The sequence below is a fragment of the Balaenoptera physalus genome (assembly GCF_965194825.1).
Source record: "Balaenoptera physalus genome assembly, chromosome: 15".
In the NCBI taxonomy this organism is placed as follows: Eukaryota; Metazoa; Chordata; class Mammalia; order Artiodactyla; family Balaenopteridae; genus Balaenoptera; species Balaenoptera physalus.
The window spans coordinates 2,773,507-2,799,418 of record NC_138894.1 but is presented as its reverse complement, the minus strand read 5'-3'; the positions used below and the strand labels follow the sequence as shown (position 1 = coordinate 2,799,418).

General features: G+C 40.9%; 1 long non-coding RNA gene across 3 annotated transcripts in view; it reads right to left on the bottom strand.

Annotated features, from left to right (window-relative positions):
• LOC309643649 overlaps window positions 1-25,912 on the bottom strand; it is a 245,484-nt gene that overhangs the window by 109,762 nt on the left and 109,810 nt on the right. For all 3 annotated transcript variants that reach the window (XR_014253941.1, XR_014253942.1, XR_014253943.1), the window contains exon 2: window positions 12,228-12,372. This is a non-coding gene — a long non-coding RNA (uncharacterized lncRNA). The remainder of the gene's footprint in view (window positions 1-12,227; window positions 12,373-25,912) is intronic.

Here is a 25,912-nt window from a genome sequence, read left to right as displayed (position 1 = left end):
GATCAAATCTGTAATATAACAAAAATGCTGAAGATCAGGCAGGTACTAGGGAAGCACCAAATCAAAAAAGTTAACAGTTTTAGCTTTTCACTCATCAGAACTTCCATGCCATGTTAAACCAGGGGAATAAGTTTGCAGGAAACTCTGTTTTCATTGGTGATAATATAGTTTCATGAGAATGAGGTAAAATAATTTATGTTTAGAAATCTTTTCGTAGAGCAAGTGCTTTTGTAAACGCTAAGTAAGTAGAATAATAGCATAAACTTTTCATCCCTGAGTATCATTTCCTCCCAAAGGGAACATATAGGCTATTGCCTCACCGCATGGCATGCTCTGCTGTTGTTCTCTAATCACTCAACTGTGTGTACAATCTGGTGTGTCTCGAGGGAACCGGATCTCACAGGGCCTGCCATTTACATGTTATTCAAAAGAATTACTCCTTTTTCAAATCATCTGTTTAAAAAATTATTAGTGAGGTGTGAAAAACACTCCATTATTATCCACTTAGGCAATGCCGTTTGAACATGACACTCTGTACTATAACAGCAAACTTTCTGGATGGATAAAGATCTCTATAAAGTCCATCAATTTTTACCTTTCCTTAAAAAGTAAAAATTAGACATAAACCAAATGTCCAATTAAGGGAGTCTTGTCTAATAAATTATGGCCAATTCAATACAATAAAGTATTTCATGGTCACTAAAATCAGGTTATGGAAAAATATGTAATGACGTGGAAACACTATGTATTGAGTGGGAAAAGCAGGTTACATAATAATGTATAAACCCCGAGCTCTTTTACATATAAAAGTAAAATATAAGGTATGTATATATATACAGTTATATATATATATGTTTATATACATGCTCATATATATGCACACATACATATACCTGCATTCACACATATTTGTATATATTAAATAAACATGAAATATATATTTATAAATGTAAGTATTATATATTCAACAAATCTCTGCATTTTTGAAGAGGCTTCTCTTTCTCCCTGCTCCCTTCTTTCCCACCACCAACTGGTCCAATCCCTTGTCTTTCTTTAGCACTACCCTGTGTCTAATTAAGTCATAAAATATTAGATGGGAAAAATTCCTAGGGATTAACTGGTGTAACTCTCTAGTCAAAGCCACATACGTGACATGGACAGTTTAACCTTCAGGGAACAATTCTGGTAACAAGGAGTGCAAAGCTTCATTTCGTGGCAGAATCAGCATCTTGTGAAGTCTTCTTTGGGAGCTTTCCTTTCTCCTAAGAGCTCTATTATTATTATTATTACCAGAAATTTTATTTCTCATGATTACCTTCAATTGGTCCCCAAATCTTGCACTCAGAAGTACAACAGCTTCCAAGAACATTTCTTGAAATGTTGGAAAATATATGACATTGAAACATCTTTTCTTTTGGCTAAAAATGTTTCTTTTCTCCAATGCGTCCTAATGAATCTTTCTGTCTTTAGCTGAACTAAATAGAAAGCTGTGTTTGAAAACTCATGGTGACAAGGGACGTAAGTTAACGGCTAGAAGGGTTGTTGGGAAGTTATTTCATATATGTTTTCCATGATAAAAGGCCCAAACTGGCATGGAAGCAGCAGAAAGCAGGAGAGAAAGAAAAAAGGAAGGATCTGTGAGGCTAAACCTAATTAATAATTTTGGTAATGAAGAAATAGATTATTAATAGATGCCCTTAATACTTAAAAGAAAGTTATATTTAGAGGAAAACTTTCAGAACTAGGCTAATAGTACCCCAAAGTTATTTTCCTAGTCAGCATTCAGAGACCTGCTCTAGTTAAAGCTTAAGAAAAAGTGTTTGTGAAGGATTCCACTTCTAGGTAGCATAGAGTGGGTTGCACAAGGCAGGGTCACCTCTGCAAACTTTAGGGAAAAAACAGATAATTTACAGAAATTGTCTAATTTTAAAGGCTTGGGATAGTTATGGGATTGAAGAAAACCAGATGAAATACAATCCCAGAGAGGAGAAGCCTTCCCAGGGGAGCTGTGGGTGCCATGCAGCTAGCTCTCCTTCCATCCGGGGCCATCTGCCAGCTGTAGACACGAGCTGTATGAATCAGGCAGGTCCCGAAAAGCCCCAGGTCGGGGGAAAGGGAACAAACAAAACCTGAAGCAGCCAAATAGGACTGGAGGGAAAAAAGGGAAACTTGAATAACCTCAAATACGTATTTCATTTTGTTCAAGGGATGTTTGCTGAATTCTGTGCCTGCCCTGGAGGCTAGAGAGAGAATGCAGGGGTTTCTCAACTAGCATTGTAATTCAGCCTTTTGCAGGATGAGATTCTGAGTTTGATTTTCCGTAATCCCAGCCCAGCAGCTACAGGAGACGAAGGTCTCTTTCAGGGTAGTCACAGAAGCTTTCAGGTCATTTTTGTGGTACTTGAGCTGGGTATTCAAATACCTCACCCCACCCCTTTCTTTCCCCACTTTGTCCAGTGACCTTAGGAGTAAGTAGCCAACCTCATTATACTTGTTAATTTGGTAAAAATGTTCAAAAGTGTCATATACATGTTCACTGACATTCTTATTTCCTGTAGCTGTTTGACTAGGAGTCTCCAACAGTGATACTTTGTATCTCTGAGCCAGACCATGCCATGAGCTATCGGCGCTCTCATTACTACTGGAAATTGAGTCATTAGTGTCTTTAAATCCAATCAGATTCCAGAAACCCCAGAACCAATTTAGAAAATTTATTCTTAAAATTCGGTATATATATAAGCACAAAAGCTTATATGCTACTAATATATCATGAAATGAAATTATGGGGAAGCAGAAGGACCGCAAAGATGACTGAGACAGAGAAGGAGGGAGAGCAAATATAAGGCAACGCTCCCCGCTGATCATTGCTTGACACCAAGAATAACTGATTGCTAATCTCGTGGGACAGTCTTCTAAGACACCTTATGAATTTCAGCGTTGCAGGAAAGTCAGAGAGCAGGAAGAGAAAAGAAGTTCCATCTCCTGTCACAGGTTCCCCTTTGTCAAAAGTGTGCCCTGATCTTCAGCAGTAACTCCTAAGACATTATTAGGTTATTATGTTTCATAATGTACATTACATAATAATCTCCCAACTAGCACAAGTTACAAGATGGTGGAATCGTCCACATGTTTTTGCTATGCCAAATAAATTAATATGATTGGAAGGAAAGTCCATTGCAAAACATGCAGTAAAGATGCCAAATAAACTTGCAAGTGACCTGTCATAATCATTACCAATATGAGTAAAACTTTGTGCAAAATAATTAGAAAGTGACATAGGGGAAAAATTATTTACAGATTAGATGAGTGTAATCATGAATTTCCATGTGAGTACAAATGAAGTATATTCTTTATTCATATTATTTTGACAGTTTTAATCACAGAACACAAAAATGTTCTTTTTCCAAATTAAAACTAATTAAAAACTCTCTAAAGAACAATCTGCAACAACGAAACTCAACAGAACTAGAAGTACTCAGCAAAAGTGCTCAAGTAGTTGAAAAGGAGAAGTTACAAAACGTATTCTAATTTCGATAATGTAACTCATCACAAAACATCATTCTAAGCTTATTTTTAATTTAATAATATTTCTGTGCTGGCAGATATTACCTTTATCAACTAGCCATGTTTGCCTTTAGACTAAGCTTCAAATGTCTTTGTAGATGTAACAAATTATTAGAAGACTCTGTCATCAAGGATGGGTAGATTCATCATTTATTCATACAGCAAATATGCATGTACCTACTATGCTCCTAGGACCGGAAGATATAAGCAAATGAAGAGAAGCATGTTTCTAATAAAGCAAAAGCTGCAAGAGTGAATAGAAGAAAGGGAGAGAGGAGAGAATTAAAGAATTAATGAGAGTCAAGTTTCCGGAAACAAAGGGGTTTTTACCTGGTAGGTGAGGGTAACATTGCTGAGGCCTAATCCATCCTCCCTCTAAGAGTCCTGAAGGCAATTCTGATTTGTTTCGCAGCCACTTCAAAACAATACTTTCAGGCAAATTCCCACTCAGGTTGTGCTTTTATGTAGCCATTAATCATCACACTGCGGGCAGATTTGAACCTGACTGCATAAAGGCAGAAGTGAAGAATCAGCTCAGTTAAAGGAAGACTGAGGAAAACTTAAGAGCTATGAAATTCTGAAATGCTGTCCTGAGGAGTTGCCTATTTAAGAAAAGGAAAGCAAGGTTTTTGCTGTGTCGTTTCGCTGGTTTTTTTAATTTTTACTGGAATCTAGTTGATTTACAATGTTGTGTTAGCTTCAGGGTTACAGCAAAGTGAATCAGTTATGCATATACAAGGACTGTGCTAAGCCAGCAGGGAAGATAGAAAAAAGACACTCAATATTGGTAATTCCTGAGAACGACAGTTATCTGTTTCTCTATAAAAGAAAGCCTTTCTATAGCATATGGTTATGCTATCGCCAGTGTATAAAAACAATTAATTAGATCATCAGCTTTTATTTTATGATGCAGTGATTTACAAACTCACCTTAGATCCAGCTGAAGTACAGAATGAAAGGACGTGGCCTGCAGCTCCTAAGACGGAACCAATGAACCCTCCTGCTGCAGGCCCTGCCCCATGTAACCCCCTCCTCTGAGCGCCTGACTTCTCACTCATAAACTACCTCGGTGTTTAGGGGATATTCCTTCCATGATTAGATCACCAGAGCCTGACTTCCTTCTTGCTAGTGGGTTGTCCCCTGTCGGTTCTGATGAAGCAAGCTGCCATGTTTGGGAGGTCCCTGTGGCCAGTAACGGAGGGTGGCTGTTGGCTGACAGTTAGCTAGGACCTGGTCCAGCAGTTTAAAAGGGACTGAATGCTTCCAGCAATCGTGCAAGTGAGTTTGGAAATGGATCCTGGCCCTGCTGAGCCTTCATGGGAGACCCCAGCCCCGACCATCACCTTGGTTACAGCTTACAGTCTCAGGAGAGGTCCTACAGCAGAGAAGTCAACTAAACTACCCCCAGACCCTGACCCACAGAAATGGTGAGATGGCTAGGCATGTTTTTAAGCTACTAAGTTGTGGTGATCTGTTACAGCAGTAGATAAATAACACAAATAGCAAGTACGCAACCAAAAAATTATGTAATTCTATTTATTTTTACTATAGTTTGTATTAGGGAAATCAATATGTTTATGTAAAAATAGAGTTAACAGCACTATGACTCCTTGGTAAATAACCCTACATGTAATCGAATTACATTTACATTTCATCTAATTATCTTCTGTCACCTGACGTAGCTGGTTTATTCATTTTTCAAATTAGAATTGGTCAATGTGAAACAATCCAGAAACAAAGAATAAAGTGTAGGAAGAGTATATTTTCAACCAAATATGACAGAAGGACAAAAAGAGCTGTAGGTAACGTCCTCACGACATTGAGGGGGTCTTTAGAGATAGGACATGAAGATGATCAGATACAGTCCCAGATGAGAAACTGAGCCCCAGAGCACACAGTCTGTGTGGCTCACTAGCTAAGAATGTTTTTTACACTTTTTAAAGGTTGTACACAAAAAATAAAATTAAAAAAGAATATGGAACAAAGTCTGTATGTGGCCTATAAAACTCAAAATAGTGTACATATCTTACGGGCTTTTACAGGAAAAGGATGGCTACTCCTGTTCTATCATGAGATGGGCTTGAGTTACTCAGGTGTTCGCACTTTCAAAACTCAGAAGATGGACCCTTAACAGCTTGGCATTTCATTTTACGTATATTTTACATAAAAAGATAAAAACTAAAACCTCCAAACAAATGTTTAACTCTAGTTAATAACAAGGATGTTGAAAGAAATACTTAGAGAAATTACATTGATGACTGCGATTTACTTTGAAGTGCTTCAAAAAAATAAGACATTTATGGATGGATATAGGAGTGAATAAATACACAGATACACGATAAATTAATTACATTAAAATGTTAATAGTGGAACCTAGGGAGTCAACATGTGCATCGTCACTGCAAAATTTTTTCAGCTTTATTGTAGATGTCTGAAATTTTTCATAATAAAGTGTCATGAAGAAATAAAATTCTACACAGTGCTTACTGTCCAGAAGCCTCTTTAGTGAGCATGAATTATACAGTCACAACAAGCTCCCAAAACATAGGTGTGCAAAGCTGTGACTTTATGTCTTTAACTCAATTTAGGTTTGGGCTCCAAGTCCCAGCCTAAGCAGAAAGCTTAATCAACTCTGTGTTTGTGTTTGTTCTCAATTCAAGCCAGTGATTCCTCAGTCAGTTCAAATCTATAATTTAGACACTTGCCTGTTTAAAAATAAATAAATAAAAATAAGGAAGGAAGGGAGGGAGGGAGAGAGGGAGGGAAAGGAGAGAGGGAGGGAAAGGAGAGAGGAAGGGAGGGAAAGGAGAGAGGGAGGGAGGGAAGGAGAGAGGGAGGGAGGGAGGGAAGGAGAGAGGGAGGGAGAGAGGGAGGGAAGGGAGGGAAGGAAGGAGAGAGGGAGGGAGGGAGGGAAGGAAGGAGAGAGGGAGGGAGGGAGGAAGGGGAGGGAGGGAGGGAGGGGAAAGGAAAGAGAGAGAAATCTCCCGTTCACCCTTTCCTCCCTGGTGCCCTGAGGGGCTCCCTCCGCCAGCCTGAACTCTACGCTCAGGGGGCAGGCGGGCTCCTTCCAGGCGGCTCTGCAGGCTGTCTGACCCCCGCCACCCCTGCCTTTTTTCCCTGGCGGGCAGCATTGCTTACACTTCAAGTTGCAATGAGTTTTTCTCCTGTATCCCTGACAGGCCATTCACGCCACATTTTTTGATGCATTTTCTCATGTTCCTACCTGGTGACCTTGTCTTAGCTCCTGGTAAGACATTTCTGTCTCTCCGTTGACTCAGGGCTCTGCTGAGGCCCCCAGGGAAATTTACAGATTGTCTTTCATCCCTGGCTTCCCAAGAAGCCAGGGAAGCTCTGGGGCTTTGGTGGCTGCTCTGTACCTTGGTGGCTAGACGATCACACTTGTGAGCCTCCTGTCTGCAGAGTGGATGGCAAGTCCCCTGCGCTCCTAGGTTCTCCGGAGCACTGAGCAGCATTCTATTTTGCTGTTCAGCTCTCTCATCTCAAGATATGAGCATAGGAGGACACCTACCCCTACTGCTTCCAACTGCATTCTTCTCCCCAAAATGCTCTCCTCCACCCCTGGATGGATTATTCAGTGGTGGACTCGGTTTTCTCTGTGTGTGTGTGTATGTGTGTGTGTGTGTGTGTGTGAGACCTGTGGGGTGTCTGTCCTACACATTTGCATTGTGTTTCCAGTCTATTCTCACCCACTGTAAGTCCTATTTTGAACTTAGACACTAAGTATCAAAGCAAGTCTTTTTTCTTAGATCTTTATTACATTGGTCCCTTTTCAGCTGGCTCCCAAATGTGAGAAGACGGGCTTCATGATGAAGGGCAAGAACAGTAAATAAAATAACACTTCCACATCCGTCCACAGATGATTGCTTTATACGCACCACCACATTTACAGTACAGAAGGAGAGAGAAGGCATGTAAGTCATGCAAGTGTTATTGTAAATAATGCATATTATTGGTTTATTTGTATATTTATTTTTACACCATATTTTGTTCTCAAAAAGGATATGAGAGGCAACTGGACCCTGTAAACTGTGTTGCATGAGAAGAACGAATAAATACTACGAGCGATGAAAGGAAGGAGCATTCATGCTAAGGTCTAGGAGGACAAGGCTGGGGTCAGGGCAGATGCGGGTGGGAGGTGAAGAGACAGTTTCACACAGAATCTCTGCCACTACCTGGGCTGTTTGACCGACTAGAACTCCCTTGATCAACCCTGAAGTCCTGTGTCTCCATCCAACTGTAGACAGACCTCGGAGGTCCAGCAACAGCAATCACAGAATGATGAATATGAAGTTTTCTCCTTCAAAGGGAGCCTCAATACTCAATAAAACTTCACCATAATTCTTGAACTAGAAAACTCCCTCTCTCTCTCCTAAGCCTGACCACACGGTCAGAATTATTTCTGCTACCAAAGAAGGAGGAAGAGGAAGAAGGGGAGCAGCGGGGGGGAACCCCAGCCTCAGACTGATATCACCTGGACTTTTCAACCCTAAGCAAGACTCCTGGATCCATATGGTCTTGTCCTCCAACCCCAATAAAATGGGAACTGACACTTATGCTCATGTCTAGGACCTCCCCTGTAATCTGGTTCACACCCACCGCCATGTCCAGAAATCATTCTATCTACTCTCCGTCCCTTCTTCTTGGTATTTATCCTGCTTGATGTTATTTATGATTCCTGGATCTCTGGTTTGGTGTCTGTCATTGATTTTGGAAAATTCTTGGCCATTACTACTGCAAATATCTCTTTTCTTCCACACTTTCTTTCATCTCTTTCTGGTATTACAATTATATATTTGTTATACCTTTTGAAAGTACCCCACAGTTCTTGAGTGCTTTGTTCCATTTTTATTCATTCTTTTTCCCCTTTCCATCTCATTTGTGGACATTCCTATTGACCTATCTTCAAGCTTTTTTTTTCTCATTAATTTCTAGCATTTCCTTTTGATTGTTTCTTAGGATTTCTATCTCTCTGCTTAATGTTATACATCTGTTCTTACATGTTGTCTAATTTTTCCATTAGAGTCCTTAATATATTAATCATAGTTATTCTAAAATTCCCTGTATGATAATTTCAAATTTTGTTTCATGTCTGAGTCTGGTTCTGATGCTTGTTTTGTCTCTTTAGTCTGCTTTTTCGTGCATTTTATCATGCCTTCTCCTTTTGTTGCTGTTGTTGTGAAAAGCCAGATAGAAACTGAGAAGAACAGTCCTCTGTTGTGAGGTTTTATGTTAATCTGGATAAGAGTTGGGCTGCATTTAATGTATTTTTAGTTGTAGGTGCCAGAGTCTTCAAATTACTTAAGCATCTTGTTTTCATCGCCTGTGTTGTTTGGGGGCTTCTGTAAGAATGCCTCCTTAGCTGAGTCTGCATCTTGCAGCTTTTTCAGCTGTAATCCACTCTTATATTGGAGAATTGTGGATGGGGTGATAATGGGTGGGGAGGGGAATTGTTCTATAATATTATGAATGAATCTCAGCTTTTAATTGGTCCTGTGACCTTCACAAGTGTCTCTCACTCTCCCCCCGAGATGAGAAAGGGAAGGAAGAGAGGTCTGGAGTCTGAGAAATGCCATTCCCCCGGGGCAGATGAGGCTCCAGTGAGGTCTTTTTCCCCAAAGTAGGTCCTTGTTATGGAGAACTCTTCCTCCTCCTGCCAAAGCCTGGAGGGGAGGTTACTCAGCTCTTCACCATGAAAATCTGATAAGTTCCTGGAGGTAAGAGTCACGTAAGTGTGGGAGCCCCCCCGAGATGGAGGTCCGTGAGCTTCTCACTTCCCAAGTCCACACGCAGGCTCGGCAATTCAGCAAAACAACCGTGGAAGTGTTCCTACCAGTTTATGGGTCCAACAGCTTCTCTTCCAGGTAAGTAGATCTTGGCTGTGACTCTGGATTCAACCATGTCTCCAGACTTGGGGCAGGGGGCGGGGGGGGGGGGGGGGTCTGCCCTGAGATCTCAATTCTTGTTGGATCCAAGAAAGTCATTGCTTTCTAATTCGTTTCATTTTTTCTTATTGTAAGGGTAGGAGTGACAACTTCTAAGCTCTCAATATGTCAGAACTGCAGCAGGAAATCTTTTTTTAATTTCAATATATTGTTCTCGATTGGCTACTTTGCAATAAAACTTAAATGTTCTCAAGTCTCCTTCAACTTAAAATAAAATGACACACAACCCCTTCATCTCCTAACCTCCCCAATTACTTCATTCTTTTCTCCCCTTTTCTGTCAAATCTCTTGAAATAATTGTCAAAAATTCCTGTCGCCACCTCTCTTCACTCACACCTCAGCCCTCTGCACACCCATTTCTGCTCTCATTATTCCGTCAAACTTGCCAAGAGCTGCCTTGTTGATAACTCAGAGGACCATGTTTTTTAATCTCTCAGGAGATTTGAATCATTATTTCTCTCTCATTAAAATGTTTTCTTCCCATAATGTCCATTACCACAATTGCAGTTTTTCCTCTTCCTTTTTCGGTTACCTGCATCTCATTTTTGAAAGGAATTTCTACTTTTTTCCAGTCCTTTTACCATTTCTGTTCTTCTGGGTTCTATCCTAGTCTCTCTTCTCTTCTTATTCTGCCGCCTTTCCTACACAACCCATTCACTCCTATTGCTACAACTGCCATCGATACGACAGTAATTCCTGAATCTCTGCGGCCACTCGAGAATGTTCTCCTGAGTTTCTATTCCACTTCTCCTTGGATATCTGCTTGGATACCCCATAAGCACTATAAAGTCATTGTACCCAAATAAATGTTATGTCTGGTGCTTCCTTTTTCAGTAAATGGCACTGCCATGCACTGTCTTGCCAAAAAAGTATACTGTAGCATGACTTATTACAATATACATTACTATATATTACAGTATTATTTATGTATAATACAGTATACAATTTTATGATAGTGTAATGTGTTACAATTTTATAGTTACAGTATAACATATTTTATATAGATAAATAGATAGAAATGCTCTCTCTTTTTCTCTCAACTAACCTAAAACCAAATACCAAACATTGGTTATTAACAGCTCTCAAACCTGTCCACTCTTTCCATCATCAATTCTGTGAATCTACTTCCAGCCTCTGCAACCAACCTGTATTCCTAACTCCAGGGTTGCCTCTCTCCAATCCGTTTGGAAAATTTCACTGTCAACGTGGACTTTTTAAAATGGAAATCTGCATATGTCTTTCCCTTGCTTAAATTCTTTAATGCTTCATTCTATTAGCAAAAAGAGCAAACTCCTTAACTTGGCTTACAAAGACCAGTGCAATCTGGCTTCTGCTTAACTAACTCTTTTCAAGTTTCCTGCCTGAGCCCCTTAACCGGTGAGTGAATGGGACCAGCTAAAGATGTATTCACCTGGCAAACTCAGTTTTCTCTTTGGTCAGGGCTTAGCTTAGCTATCACTTCTAAGAGGAAATCTTCACCAGCCATCCTTCCAAGTCTGGTTTTGATGATGCCCTTATGTGTTTTCATAGCATCTGTATTTCCTATATTATGTTATATTTCAGTTGACAGTTAACTTACCTTTATTCCCGTACAATAGATTTGTAACTTGGCCATTCACATGCGTTTCAGCTTTTGTCAGTGTGCCTTCCTGTTATGCAAAGGCTTGAAAGCTAAAATCTACACTTCTCACACTTCCTTGTGGCCAGGTTTTTTGGATACATTTAGGTTCCCCAGTTAGATGTACCTGCATAGGGACCACAGTTCAGAGCAGTGGGAAGGTGAGTGCTGGGACATGAGGCTCCCACTGTGGGCATCACCAGCTGCACAGCTGGCTCTGGAGCCACACCTGGGACTCAGGTAAGGCTGTATCATCCTGGAGGCCGCCGGAGCAGTTGCACGCCGCCCCCCCCCCCACCGCCCCGATCCCTGCTTGTGGCAGAGGCAGAGGCTCCACTGGCAAGGCAGTCTGGGGAATTTTTCTAGTAGTAAAATTCTGGAGGCTCAGTCTGGAGCCTTCATCATCTCAACTATTTTACAAGCATCTAATTTATGTATTCAATCTGTTTCTGCCTGAACCTCTAAGTGGTATATGTTATCCATCCCAGAGGTCTTCACACATCTTCATCCTGTTCATCTCATGATAAGCTCTCAATACATAGTTGTTGACTGATGGGTAGACCTACATCAAAGATGTTATTACCCTTCTCTGGATCATTTCTGGAGAATTTTTTTGATATTTCAATAAAGTAACAAAGAATACCAGAATACATGTGACGATCATATCTAATGATAGCCAGAATAATTACTCTCATCACCTAAATAAAACTCATAGCAGTAAAAGAATACATAGTCTTATTCTACAGGAGATCATTAGAAGCTGTGTGTTCATGAAGTTACTGCGGCCCATTGGTTATTTTGGAAACACGTCTTAATAGCTCGGCATGAATTCATTTCTATCAAAAGTTAAAGCGCCACATTTTCTGCTGTGTATGCACTGGAACATTTTAACTATTTGAATAAAAATGTTATTCAGTTTATTCGATTTTGAAAAAAGCAGTAAGCTATCTGTATCATTTTTTTCTTGTTGATCTAAATGTCTAAACCTATGAGAGACGGTAAACAAACCTGCATCAGGACAGGCATTAAATTCCTGTATTGCGAGCAAAGGAAAGAGTATAAGAAAATATCAGTCCACATACCTCTGGGAGCAAAGTGTTTACGCAAACCATCCGGACAAGCGGTCTTCCGTCTGAGTTCCGTTCCAGACAAGTCTCGCCTCAGGTTCTCAGGCCAGGCGACGGCTGCTCAGTCACATGGCTGGGTGGCCACAGGTTAACTGTATTTCTGTAAGAAGAACATTTGAGCAACAGATGAAGCCACCCAGGGAAACTCTGAGATAAGGTTAATTAGAAATATTGAAGTAAGGCAAGGGTTCTTTGATGGCAAGTTTGGGCAAAGGCGGAGAAGGGAAACTTCTGTGTGGCAGGGATAATTGAAGGCTGAACCCGAGTTTGGGAACAGGTGCGTCTCAGAGCAGCATTCACTGCAGTAGACTGCTTAGGAACTTTTCTTTTTTTTTAATTTTAAAGTCCAGACACAAGCTTTTGCTAGATAGAAACTTTTTCAAATGTGACAGGATCAGAAGTCCTGGAAAAATATCCAGTGGTTAAAATTGGTTCCCAGCTCAATGGGTTTAAAATGTTCATCGCTCTTCCCCATGACGCACTCTCCCTTCCTCCAGTGATGCAAACTGGATGCCCCCAGGTCACTTGTATTAGTTAATAGAGGCTAGACGGTTCTAATAAACAGACTCAAAATGCTAACGGCTCAAACACGATAGAATTTTATTTTCCCATTATCTAAACCCCATAGGCTGCTGACCCTGGTGGGCAGCTGGTTCTCTTCCAGGCATTCAGGTCACCCCCACATATAGATCTCCCTCGACTGATGGGCTTATGTCACAATGAGCGCATCATAAGTTGAAAATATCCTAAGGCGAAATGCATTTAATACACCTGACCTACCAAACATCACAGCTTAGCCTCACTTACCTGCAACGTGCTTAGAGCACTAACCTTAGCCTACAGTTGGGCAAAATCAGCTAACACAAAGGCTATTTTATAATACAGTGTTGAGTATCTCATGCAATTTATTGACTACTGTACTGACAGTGAAAAGCAGAGTGGTAGCCTTGGTACACATCCGTCGTTCACCCTTGTGACTGCAGGGCTTCCCAGCATCACGAGAGAGGATTGTACCATGTATCACTAGTCTGGGAAAAGATCAAAATTCAAAATTCAAAGGACAGTTTCTACTAAATGCATATCGCTTTCACACCATTGTAAGGTTAAAAAATTGTAAAGTCAAAACACTGTAAGTTGGGGACATCCATCTGAAATGGCTATTGGTCCTCTGCATCCAGCTAGCAGAAGGGAAAGGAAAACATCAGGGGGGTCTTCTGATCTCTCCTAAGTGCCCCCAGAATGGATATTCTTTGATATCCTAGGCAAAAACAGGTGTCATCGTTCATGTCCTCCAGAGTATTTTTTTTAACTAAGACGCCCTTTTGAAGAGAAAATGTCATTACTTTCCAACATTTTCAGAAAAGAAAACCGAATAATAACAATTTAAATTGACATATACACACTGCTATATTTAAAATAGATAACCAACAAGGACCTACTGGATAGCACAGGGAACTCTGCTCAATATTCTGTAACAATCTAATTGGGAAATGAATTTGAAAAAGAATAGATACATGTATACGTATAACTGAATCACTTTGTTGTACACCTGAAACTAACACAACATTGTTAATCAACTATTCTCCAATATGAAATAAAAAGTTAGAAAACAAAATAAAATAAAATCTTCACATGGACACACTAGTTTTCTTAATCAGTAAACAAAGACCTTTGGGTTATTTCACACTTTCACAGTCATTCAAGCTAGGACAAGCCTGCTGTAGCATTTCTTTTATTTATGAAAGTAAAAAATTACTTTCATTTATACTCATGCACCTGCACACAGTTCCCTTATTTGTAATCTCTTCCATTAGTGGGGTACAGTTGTTACAACTGATGAGTAACATTGATACATTATCAGTAAACAAAGTCCAGAGTCTACACTAGGGTTCACTCTTTGTGCCGTATGTTCTATGGGTTTTGACAACTGCATAATATCAGGTATCTGCCATTACCGGATCATACAGAATAACTTCACTGTGCTAAAAATACCCTGTGCTCTATCTATATACCCCTCCCACCCCCATTCCCCAAACCCTGGCAACCACTGAACATTTTACTGTTTCCATAGCTTTGTCCTTTCCAGAGTGTCATATAGTTGGAATCGTACACTACAGCTTTTTCAGACTGGCTTCTTTCACTAAGAAATTTGCATTTAAGTTTCTTTTGAGTCTTCTCCTGCCTTGATAGCTTCTTTTCATTGCTGAATTATATTCCATTATATGGATGTACCACGCTTTGTTCATCCATTTACCTACTGAAGGGCATATCAGTTACTTTCAGTTTTGAACAATTATTAATAAAACCACAATAAACATTTAAGTGCAGGTGTTTTGTGTGGACAGAAGTTCTTGACTCATTTGAGTCAATAGCTGACTCGCATAGTAAGAGTGCCCTTCCTTTTGTAAGAAATCAGCGAACGGCCTTCCAAAGTCACTGCCCCACTTTGCATTCCCTGTGGCAACAAATAAGACTTCCTGTTGTTCCACATCTTCACCAGCCTTGGGTTGTCAGGGTTTTTTGGCTTCTAGCCATTCTAATAGACATGTACTGGTATCTCATTGTTTCAATTTGCAATTTTCTAAGGACATGTGAAGTTGAGCATCTTTTTGTATGTTCATTTGACATCTCTCTGTCTTCTCTGGTGAAGAATCTATTCAGATTTTTGCCCGTTTTTTTAACTGGGTTGTTTGTTTTCTTAATGTTGAGTTTTAAGGGTTCTTTGCATATTTTGGATACAAGTCATTTACCAATATGTGTTTTCAAATATTTTCTCTTGGTCTGTAACTTGTCTCTTCATTCCCTTAACAGTGTTTTTCTCAGAGCAGAAGTTTTTAATTTTAATGAAATCCAACTTATCAACTTTTTCTTTCGTCGATCATGTTTTTGGTGTCATATCCAAAAAATCATCACCAAACCCAAGGTCACTGAGATTTTTTTCTATGCTATTTTCCAGAGGTTTTTATAGTTTTGCATTTTACATTTAGGTCCATCCATTTTCAGCTCCTAGAGTATTTTGATATTGAAATTTAGTATAGTGATTATCAACTGGTATCAGGGTCCCTCAGGGGATATTTTGTGAAATTTTGGTTGTTATATCCATTGACATCTAGTAAGTAGAGGATAGGAATCCTGCTAAACATCCTGCAATGCACAGAGCAGCCTGTCACAAAAAAGGATTGTCTGACCCAAATATCAATAATCCCCAGTAGAGGAACCCAGGTCTAGCACATGTCACGTGGTATTGTTTTGTGTGAAAACTAAAATATAACTTATCAAAAAAATTGTGAGATACACTGAAAACCATGGTTGGTGAGAAATTTATAGCACAAAATGCATACATTTAAAAAAATAAAGTTCTAAAATCAATAATCTAAGCTTTCACTTTAAGAATTTATAGAAAAAAGGGAAATTTAAGCCTAAAGCATACGGAAGAAAGAAAACAATAAAAATAGAACAGAAATCAATGAAATCAGAAAACAGGAAAACCAGAGAGATAGGTAAACCCAAAGCTGTCTCTTTAAAAAGATTAATAAAATTGATAAACCTATAACAAGGCTAATCTCACCACAAAGGAGGGAAGGCACAATTGAATATCAGAAATGAATGTGGTTTCATCATTACTGACCCCATGAATGCTCAAGGATAATAAAGAAATACTATGGTACATGACTCTTTTTGAATTATGGTTTTCTCAGGGTATATGCCCAGTAGTGGGATTGCTGGGTCATATGGTAGTTCTATTTTTAGTTTTTTAAGGAACCTCCATACTGTTCATCCCACCAACCGTGCAAGAGGGTTCCCTTTTCTCCACGCCCTCTCCAGCATTTATTGTTTGTGGATTTTTTGATGATGGTCATTCTGACCGGTATGAGGTGATACCTCATTACACTACCAAATGTAAAATAGATAGCTAGTGGGAAGCAGCCGCATAGCACAGGGAGATCAGCTCCGTGCTTTGTGACCACCTAGAGGGGTGGGATAGGGAGGGTGGGAGGGAGACACAAGAGGGAGGGGATATGGGAATATATGTATACATGTAGCTGATTCACTTTGTTATACAGCAGAAACTAACACAACGTTGTAAAGCAATTATACTCCAATAAAGGACCAGTAGGTCCTTTACCAATAAAGATGTAAAAAACATAATGATACAATTTTAAAAAATGGTAAAAGTGAAAAAAAAAAAAAAGAAATACTATGAAGAACTCTATGCCCAGAAATGTGATGACTTCCTTGAAAGATACAAGCTACCAAGACTCCCACAAGGAGAAATAAGATAATCTGAATAGGCCTGTATCTGTTAAAGAAGTGGAATCATGAATAACCTTCCAACAAAGAAAACGTCAGGCTCAGATGCCTTTACTGGTGCACCCTACAAACTTAGGGAAGAAATACCAGCTCTCACTTCCATATAGGCCATTACAGAGTATTGAGTAGAGTTCCCTGTGCTATGCAGTAGGTCCTTATTAGTTATCTATTTTATATATAGTAGTGTGTATATGTCAATCCCATGGGAAAACAATCTAAAAAGGAGTGGATATAGGTATACGCATAACTGATTCACTTTGCTGTACACCTGAAACTAACACAACATTGTAAATCACCTATACCCCAATAAAAAATTTCTTTAAATGCTACATACTGTATGATTCCAATTATGTGATATCTTGGAAAAGGCAGAGACTGTAAAAAGATCAGGGATTGCCTGAGGTTCAAGGAGGATGAAATAGGGGTAGCACAGGGGACTGTTTTGGGGGTGTACTGTTCTGTGGGACACTGTTATTTTAGACATAGACCCTATGCATTTGTCAAAACCCACTGAACTTTGCAGCACAAAGAGTGAAACTTAACGAATGCATGCATATTTTTAAAAACTTTTTTAACAAATTGGTTGAGTCATAGAATGGAAGGCAGAATTTGACAACAATTTGTATTCTAAATATATGAAACAATCTCACTAAAGGGATGGGGAGAAAAGGTGATGATCTAAGTAACTTCGAAAATGAGAAGAGTCTGCAAAATTAAAGACAAAAGAAATTGTCCACAAGACCTGCACTCCAGTTGATAAAGTTGTATCCCTCAGGAGTAAGTTTAAGAATTCTGATACTGCTATACATGTACATTGGAATGAAAAAAATTATGTAAATGATTCGTGGATGGTATGAGCCCCTTTTCTCACTGCTGGAGGGAGAGGTCACAGATAAGCAAGGGGGGAGCCTAGAATGACCCACATGGAAATGGACTAGAGTTTACTCTAATCACAAATAGTTATATAGAGAATTATTTACAAATACGTGTACCAGGGGTTAGTATGTGCACATATATTTCCTTGCTCTGTCAGCTGAGATAGTTCATTGACAGTGGCAGCCCAGTACTAATGAGCACACCCAGTGCCCCATCCTTGGTTTCTAACACCATTATCCAATAAAAGGAAACAGCGTTCCCTGGAGAAATGGCGGATTCCTGAACTGAGGTTAGAAATATTCCAGTGAGCTTCTAACAGTTTGAGGTTTCAAAAAGTTAAGAAAGTGTTCAAAGAGAGAGAGAGAGAGAGACTGATGATGTAATATCCAGATGATGAAGAGGATGGCATTTCAGGCAAAGGGAGACACGTGAGCAAAGGCTGGAAGATTACACATAGTTTGGGATGGCTTGAGCATGATCGGGGTACAGGGAAGGGTGTGTATTTAAGATAAAAGACATTTGAACATACTTATATATGTATGTGCGAAGTAGCAAAGGACAGGGGTCAGCAAAGAGGGAAGAATCCACTGGAACGGATGAAGGCTCTTAGCAAACTGGGAGCAGACGTATTTAACATAGGCTTAAAGTTAAGACAGTGAACAGATGTACGAGGATTTTGTCGGCTTCCACTAAGAAATATTTTGCTGGGTTTTCAGCTAGTGATAAAAACAAAGATCTTCAGTCAAATAAGATTAGTAGAAAAGTAAAATTTTATCATGCACAGCGTTAAATATCTGCAGAATAATGGACCACACGGTACATCTGTGGCAAATCCAATGGATAGTTTAGTGCCTTCAACCACCAGTGCCTTGAATTCTAGCATCAAAGAAAGTAGGCTGTGTACATTATATAGGGTTGATGGTTGGCAAGGAACAAACAGTAGGAAACTGTGGAGAAGTGATGAGAAAATCAACAATGTTACTCTGGCAATGAGTACAGGGCTCATCTACAATCCAGAGGAGGAGGAGGAGAGGCAAATGAAATCTGGACAGGGGCTACCTGGCTGGGGTACACGGAATTGAAATGGGGAAGACTGAGACACAGACGTGCAGAGTAGGAAAGCGAAAGATGAAGTCAGAGAAGAGATTGTGGAAATTCAGAATGGGAATATGGAGTAGTTCCAAAAGACTCCAAAGGTGATGACATTTAAGGTACTTTCCCAAAGGAGTTTCCCCCAAATTACTGAGGATGACAACTTGATGTCAGAGAAAATATGATGATGTTAAGGCGCTAAATGCAAAAAAAAAGGCTAACAAAGCCTTCACACTTTGTTCTCAACATGCAGATTCCTGGTTCTCCAGTTAAAATAGTTCCTCTCCACAAGGTCTTCTATGCCCTTCACAAACGCTGGCCTCCTGAGTCTTCAAAACACAGATCAAAACAAAAAAAATGTCCATCGACAGAGGAATGGATAAAGAAGATGTGGTGCATATATACAATGGGATATTACTCAGCCATAAAAAAGAACAAAATAATATCATTTGCAGCAATATGGATGGACCTGGAGATGATCATACTAAGTGAAGTAAGTCAGACAGAGAAAGACAAATATCATATGATATCACTCGTATGTGGAATCTAATTTTTAAAATATGATACAAATGAACTTATTTACAAAACAGAAACAGACTCACAGATTTCAAAAACAAACTTATGGTTACCAAAGGGGAAACGTCGGGGGAGGGATAAATTAAGAGCTTGGGATTAACATACACACACTACTATATATAAAATTGATATCCAACAAGGACCTACTATACAGCACAGGGAACTCTACTCAGTATTCTGTAATAAATATGGGTAAAGAATATGAAGAAGAATGAATATATATATATATATATATATATATATATATATATATATATATATATATGTATAACTGAATCACTTTTCTGTACACCTGAAAGTAACACAATATTGTAAATCAACTCTACTCCAATAAATTCTTTTTAAAAAGAGTACAATACTAGTGTGTGCCTGCCTGTTTTGCCTCCTTTCAATGTGATGTTCAAACTCTCTCCCCTTAATACTCAGCCTCCAACCTGCTTTAACACCAGAAGTAAATGTTATCTCTACCTAGAAATCTTTCCTAAACCCACAGTTCCACTCCAGCTGAATTATTCCCATCTCCTCTTGCTACTTGGCACCCTATGCATACCTCTAGCAGCCTGTGTGCCACATAACACTCATTTATGACCACGTTTCCGTGCAAGGGTCTCTCCCACGGAATGCAAGGACCTTGAGAAAGTGAGCAAAATCTTACCTCTGTATCCCTAGTACATGGCACTTATTTGGTAAATACTTGCTGAACTGAACTAGATGATATACCCCAATGCTCTTTTACATTTGTGGGTTTCCATCTTTTCTCCTAATAATAATAATAATAATAGCTAATGTGTATTGACCAATTACATGCCAAACACACTATATTCAGTGTATCACTTAATGCAGTAATCCTGTAAGTTACACATCATTATTCCCACATTATTGATGAAGAAAACAAGTTGTTTATATCATATTTATAGCATAAAATTCCTTGTATGTAATCACAGGGGTTCCTACTCTAGAGACATTTGTGTATATTCACTGCTCATGGGTCTATTATCTGAGGGGGACCACTCATCACCAGTAACCATAGCTCCCAAGAAGACAGTGATTGTTTCCTGGGGATGGGAGGGGTGAGATGTACCCTCAAGGAAATATATAAACATTTCAGTAAAAAGATGTGGAATTTAGTAAATTTCTACCAGACGGTTTTGAAACCTCTTGACCATGGGGGTGAAGTCTTGCCCACCTCCTCACTGAGAATCACTGCTCATGTTTAGACTCGTGTCACCAATGCTGTAAATATGAAGGGTAGAAAAAGCCTAGCCCATTGCGTGAACTTCAAGAGGAACTTTGGTGATCAGTATTGGTAGAACAGAAGCCTTGGCTCTCTGACTGGAAAATGTGTCACCTTCTCTTCCTATTTCCTGAGCTGGGGAACATTAGAAAATGGGCCTGAGAAGCCACTGTTTGGTGGATTTACCCATGAAGAAGGAGGTGGATGGATGTAGGTAAGGCTGGGCCCACAGATACAAAGGCAGACATGTGCATTGCACACAGAACTCATAACTGCCACTTTCCATTCTGAAGGGCAGAATAAGGAAGGTAAGATGGAGACCCCAACTCTCAACCTTAAGTCACTCGGCCATCACTCAACAGAGAAGACCACGCAACGGTCCTGGTGTGTTGCTGCTTCCTTTTCTGTGAAGGCTTTCCAGTGAAGCTCTAAAATGGCACTGATGATAAGAAAAGATTCATTGAAGAAAACAAAATCTATTTGAGAAAAACAATTCCAGATTTCTAAGTGAAGTAGAGTCAAAGTGCCATATTGAACACCGTTTGCCCCTCTTCCCCTAAAATACTAGTAAGTGTTGATAAAGGACACACACACACACACACACACACACACAACAAACAATAGTCAAGCACTGAAAATGTTCACATCTCTGTCTTGGAAACATGACAAAATAGACGTCTCCCATGTTCAAAGAGCTAATACTTGACTTGAACTGCCCACCCGTGACTTCCAAGGTCTAGAGAAGCTTTCACAGCTAACTCATCCTTCCTTCTGCCCCACAAAACCCGTCGCAAGCACAGTGTTTATTTTTTGCCCTCACAGCACTATCTTCTCCAATTAAGAAATAGGTGCTGTTTTTATTATCTTTTTTCAGGCTGTCTGTGCATTGATTATGCTAATCAACGTTCCTGAACTTCCAGACAAGCAAGTGCCCTCCATTAAAATGTACGAGTGCTGCTGACAACTGAATGGGGTTAATCTGGCATGTTGTTTTGCTGTGTGTGTGCGTGTGTGTGTGTGTGCACGCAGGCACACAGGAGAAACCAGGAGCTCTGCGGTCAGGGCAGAAAGAGAAAACTTCTACTTTAACATGACTTCCCCATCTTGAAGATCTCGCTCCTGGATGTCCCTGCTGTAGCTTCCTCAGATTGTTTCACTTTTCCTGCCCCTTGTTTTCATTTCTCTTACCTCCTGCCTTCCCTGGCTCTTTCAGGAAACCCCGACGAGCACACGGGCATAAGTGACCACACCATAAAAATGTCAGGTGATTACTTGGTGCTGAACAAACAGGTGCCTGATGCAGAAGCAGACACCTTCACCGAGCGTGTCTGTTCCATTCTAGCTTCGGGCAAATCCGTCTCACTCGCTCTTTTTATTTCATGCATATTGCTTCTAGGTCTGTTTTGTGGAGACATCCGCTGCATCTCCCCACGGAGCAGACAAGGGCAAGCGGATGTGCAATTTCACTAGTCCAGCAGCACAGCGCGATGCAGTCAGTGAAAACACATACCCTGCCTTGGAGGTCTGGGCTTTCTCCAGGCAGCGTGCCCTAATTTGCCCTAATGTCCTGTCTTCTGAGCATGCCCAGTGACCGGCACACGATGGGGTCCCAGGGGCCGGGTGGGGGGCTCCGGCTGAGCTAGCAGAAGCAGAGCCGCTTCGAACCCCTCATTAAGAAACATGACATGCAACATTGACCTCGTGAGGATGGAGGCGATGGAAGTGATGCAGCATCAGAGAGCATTTGCCCTCGGCTCCAGCATTTAGTCCATTAGGAAGTCGCTGTTTTCCCTTTTTCTGATCCAATGTTCCTTTCAAAAGCCCCCCTGACACCGGTCCGTGAGAGCAGCTGTGATTGTCTAAGTAACAGGTCCCAGAGACTTTGGTCCTCCTGGTGGCCCTGGGAAGCTCTGGGACTCGGCAATAGTGTCCGGAGGGGACACTCAGTTGCCCTGTGAGACCCGGTTCCTCCTCCTGCCATAGTCAACCTTCACGTGAGGTGCTCACTCTTGTCTCAGCGAATAGAAACTCAGAGGTGCCGGTGGAGATAGCAGTTGCGCCACGTGGGACTTGAGTGTATCCATCTCTCCAAATATTCCTCACTAATTAACTAGCCCGGAGCCAGTCCTGTGGTAACAAAGTCTGATGAACTGCCAGGAAGACAAGAACCGGGCTTCTGGTCTTAATTTTCTCCTCTGGAAACATTTGCAGTGACGTTATCTTACTGAGGAGTTATTCTAGTACATATAAGGATATTTTCTCCATCCCAAATGTATAAATTAGCTCCAGATTTCAGGTTGAATAGGCTTTTCTTGATATGGTAGAATTGACAGGGTCGGTGACCTATATCTGGCAACTTGCAAAGCAGGCAGACATCCTACTCCCTGTGAAAACGGGCTGTAAATTCTCTGTTTTCGTTTTACATAGTGATTTTCCCTTACATCATCATGCTTAAGTCCAGGCCCTGGAATCGTGGCGCCTCTCGCAGCACCGTGGGCGGGGCCGGAGCGCGAGGGAGGGGGCGTGGTCCAGGTGCCGAGGGCCCCTGCGCCTGTTCACTGCTGCCCCGGTCGGTTCGACGGCAACTGTTTACACCTCGGTCTTATATTCTCTTATTGTTCTTGGTTCTTCCACCAAACTGCTCTTTCCTGAGAATTCTCCTGCCTTGTTTTATTCTAGAGCCCCAGCATGTGGACACTTCCTGTCACACAATAAGCACTTAATTATTGCTTGATATATGAATGCTTAATAAAAAGCAAGCCTGAATTTACAGAACCACTAAGCCAGCGGGGAACAGTCCTAACGTAGCCCGCATCTGACTAATGAGGAAATGCAGTGGCTTGCCTAATAAATACGTTTCTGGAGCAGCAAAAACTTTCCTGTCCGTCTCCCGTCCCTCGAAACCCAATCAATTGGCTTTGCTGTCACGAACATCCAGAATCTGACAATGTCTCATCATACCCTCCACTATCACCCAGCTCTGGGCCATTACCCTTTCTTACATGAATTATTGTAATAGATCTTCTCTGTTCCCACCTTAGATCTCTTACAACCATAAGCCTCAAAACACCCTTTAAAAGTCGTCACATTAAATTAATCCTCTGCTCAAAGCCCCCAAATTCCTCCCCAGCTCCTTCAGAGTAAGAGGTAAAATCCTTACAATGACCTGAATGATCTGGCCCCTCCTCCGCCTCTCTGTCCCCTCTGCTGCCGTGTCCCTCCTTCGTTCTGCTCAGCTGTGCTGGCCTCTGCTTTTACTCAAATACACCAAGCATCCTCCTGCCTCAGGACCTTTGCACTGTTTTTATCTTCTGCCTGGACATTCTGCCCAAGATATCGGAATAATCTACTCCATCGCTTCCTCCTGATCTTACTCAAATATCCCCATCCCGTAGGTCTTCCTTTTCAACCTTTGAAAATCTCACACACCGGGGCTGCCACTAACGTGCAGGGTCCCTGGCAACCTCTTTTGATGGGGTTTCTGGACACGGAGACAACTGGGCTCACCCAAAGTTGGCGTGTCAGCACCATTTTAACAGCCCAGTATCATGCAATCCCGTGAAAGAAACGTTGCCTGACCAGTGACAATAATCTGTTTACCAGGCCACCTCCTAGAATCAGAAGCTGGATACAAGGTCCTGAGATGACCTCGTAAGTGTAGTCCCAGAGGGCATCTGGCTCACCCCATGCAAGAGATAGACAGTCTCCCAAGGGGGAGAAATGGGGACAAGGTCTCTTTTCAAATTTGAAATGCCTTAACCCGATGGCACTGCCAGCCATAGCTTGTCCCAGACACTTCAGTGACTTAGACATTTTAATGAAGGTGCTCTAAAATACAGGCACTTCACTTGCCCAGTTCTAAAGGTGGTGTTCTTTCTCTCTCTCTCTCTCTCTCTCTCTCTCACACACACACACACACACACCACGCATACCCCACACTCACACACATATACTCCACACAACATACCACACACACACTCATGCACACCACACTACACGCCACACACTACACACACACCACCACCACCCCACACACATATGCACGCATCACACACGACTCCCTCACAAACAGGTGCACACCACACACTATGTGTGCATATATCCAAACCACCTCCACATACGCACAGGCACACAGCACACGCTACACGTCACACACACACATACACACCCCACGTGCTTTTCATCTACAGTGATAGACCCTGAACACAGGCGTGTGGTTGTATTTTTTCTGATGTCCTTCTGTTCTACTGATTGGTCAGTATCCTCCACAGTCTGATTTCGGAGAATCCATGGCCTGGGCTGTAACTGAGCCTCACAGCGGAGAATCCAGGCCTTTGCCGTCCCATTGAACATGTGCTTTTAGCTAGGCCTGTCTCTCAGCACCTGTTCCCACAGATCTTGGCCCTTGCTTGGGTCTCAGTTCATCCCCAGCCTCACGCCACCTGCCATGAATACTCAACCTTGATGCAATAAAACTCTGAACCATTTCAATGCCAAACTCTTTTCTTGAAGCTGGTTAGTTCTTTCTCCCAAATTCTGTTACATTTAATGATGACCCACAGCTAAAAATACAGCTAAATTAACATCTATTACTACCCTTCAAAGGAACTCTAATTAAACCAAAATATATTTTGGCTATGTGGATAAAATTTAAGTAAGTGAGGTTTTATGTGTCATGTCTTCTTGAAGAAGTATGTTCCCCTTAATTCTAGAGATTTCTGAGACAGAAGCATATGCTGTACGGTGAAATGCCGGAAATGGGACTGATTAGCAGAGAAATCAATGCACACAAGTGCACCTAAGATTCGTGTGTCCTTATGTCTTCAGCTATTATAAAGAAACATTATCCCAGGGGAAAAATAATTCAAGAAAGAACTGGATATATGGAACTGTTATTCTGTGGCAGAAAGTTAATAGACAGGCAGACAGGTGTCTGTCGGCTGTGACAAACAGTGTGAAAGTACTGTGAATTTTTAAGAGTGTTCTTTTTTTTTTATTTTACCAGTCAGAAATTTGTTCTGGAGGGGGAATGGAGGCTAGGATATCCCTCACTATCACAGGAAAAATGGACATGAAGGCAGCATCGTGAGTTTCATCTGGCAGTCATAGGAGACTGCACAAGCTTAATGCATTATTCACTAGGAAGTTATGAAATCACAGAGGGAACAGATATGTAAATTCATAGTACAAGATAGTCAGCTTCTTAAATGAAAGCAGATGGAAGACTTTTCGGTTGCATTAAAAACTCGTGGTGCCAAAGTGCAAACCAAGAGAAGATTCTGCGGGAACTTGGCTGGGGAGTGTTTTAGTTTTAATAGTATAATTTAAGACAATATTTGTATGTCACGGGGACAAGAGGGGCCATAGAAAGAGCCAGAGCTAAGCAGAAAGGGAAGCCTGGGTGTGCTTCAGCAATTTCTTTAGACTCTCTAAACTTCAATCTCCTCATTTGTAAACTAAGAAAGTGTGACCTACTTTGTAAAAGGAGACCTATTGTGAAGGCTTTGGTACATTTAGGAACACAGTGATTGACAAGAAGTGGGCACTCAAA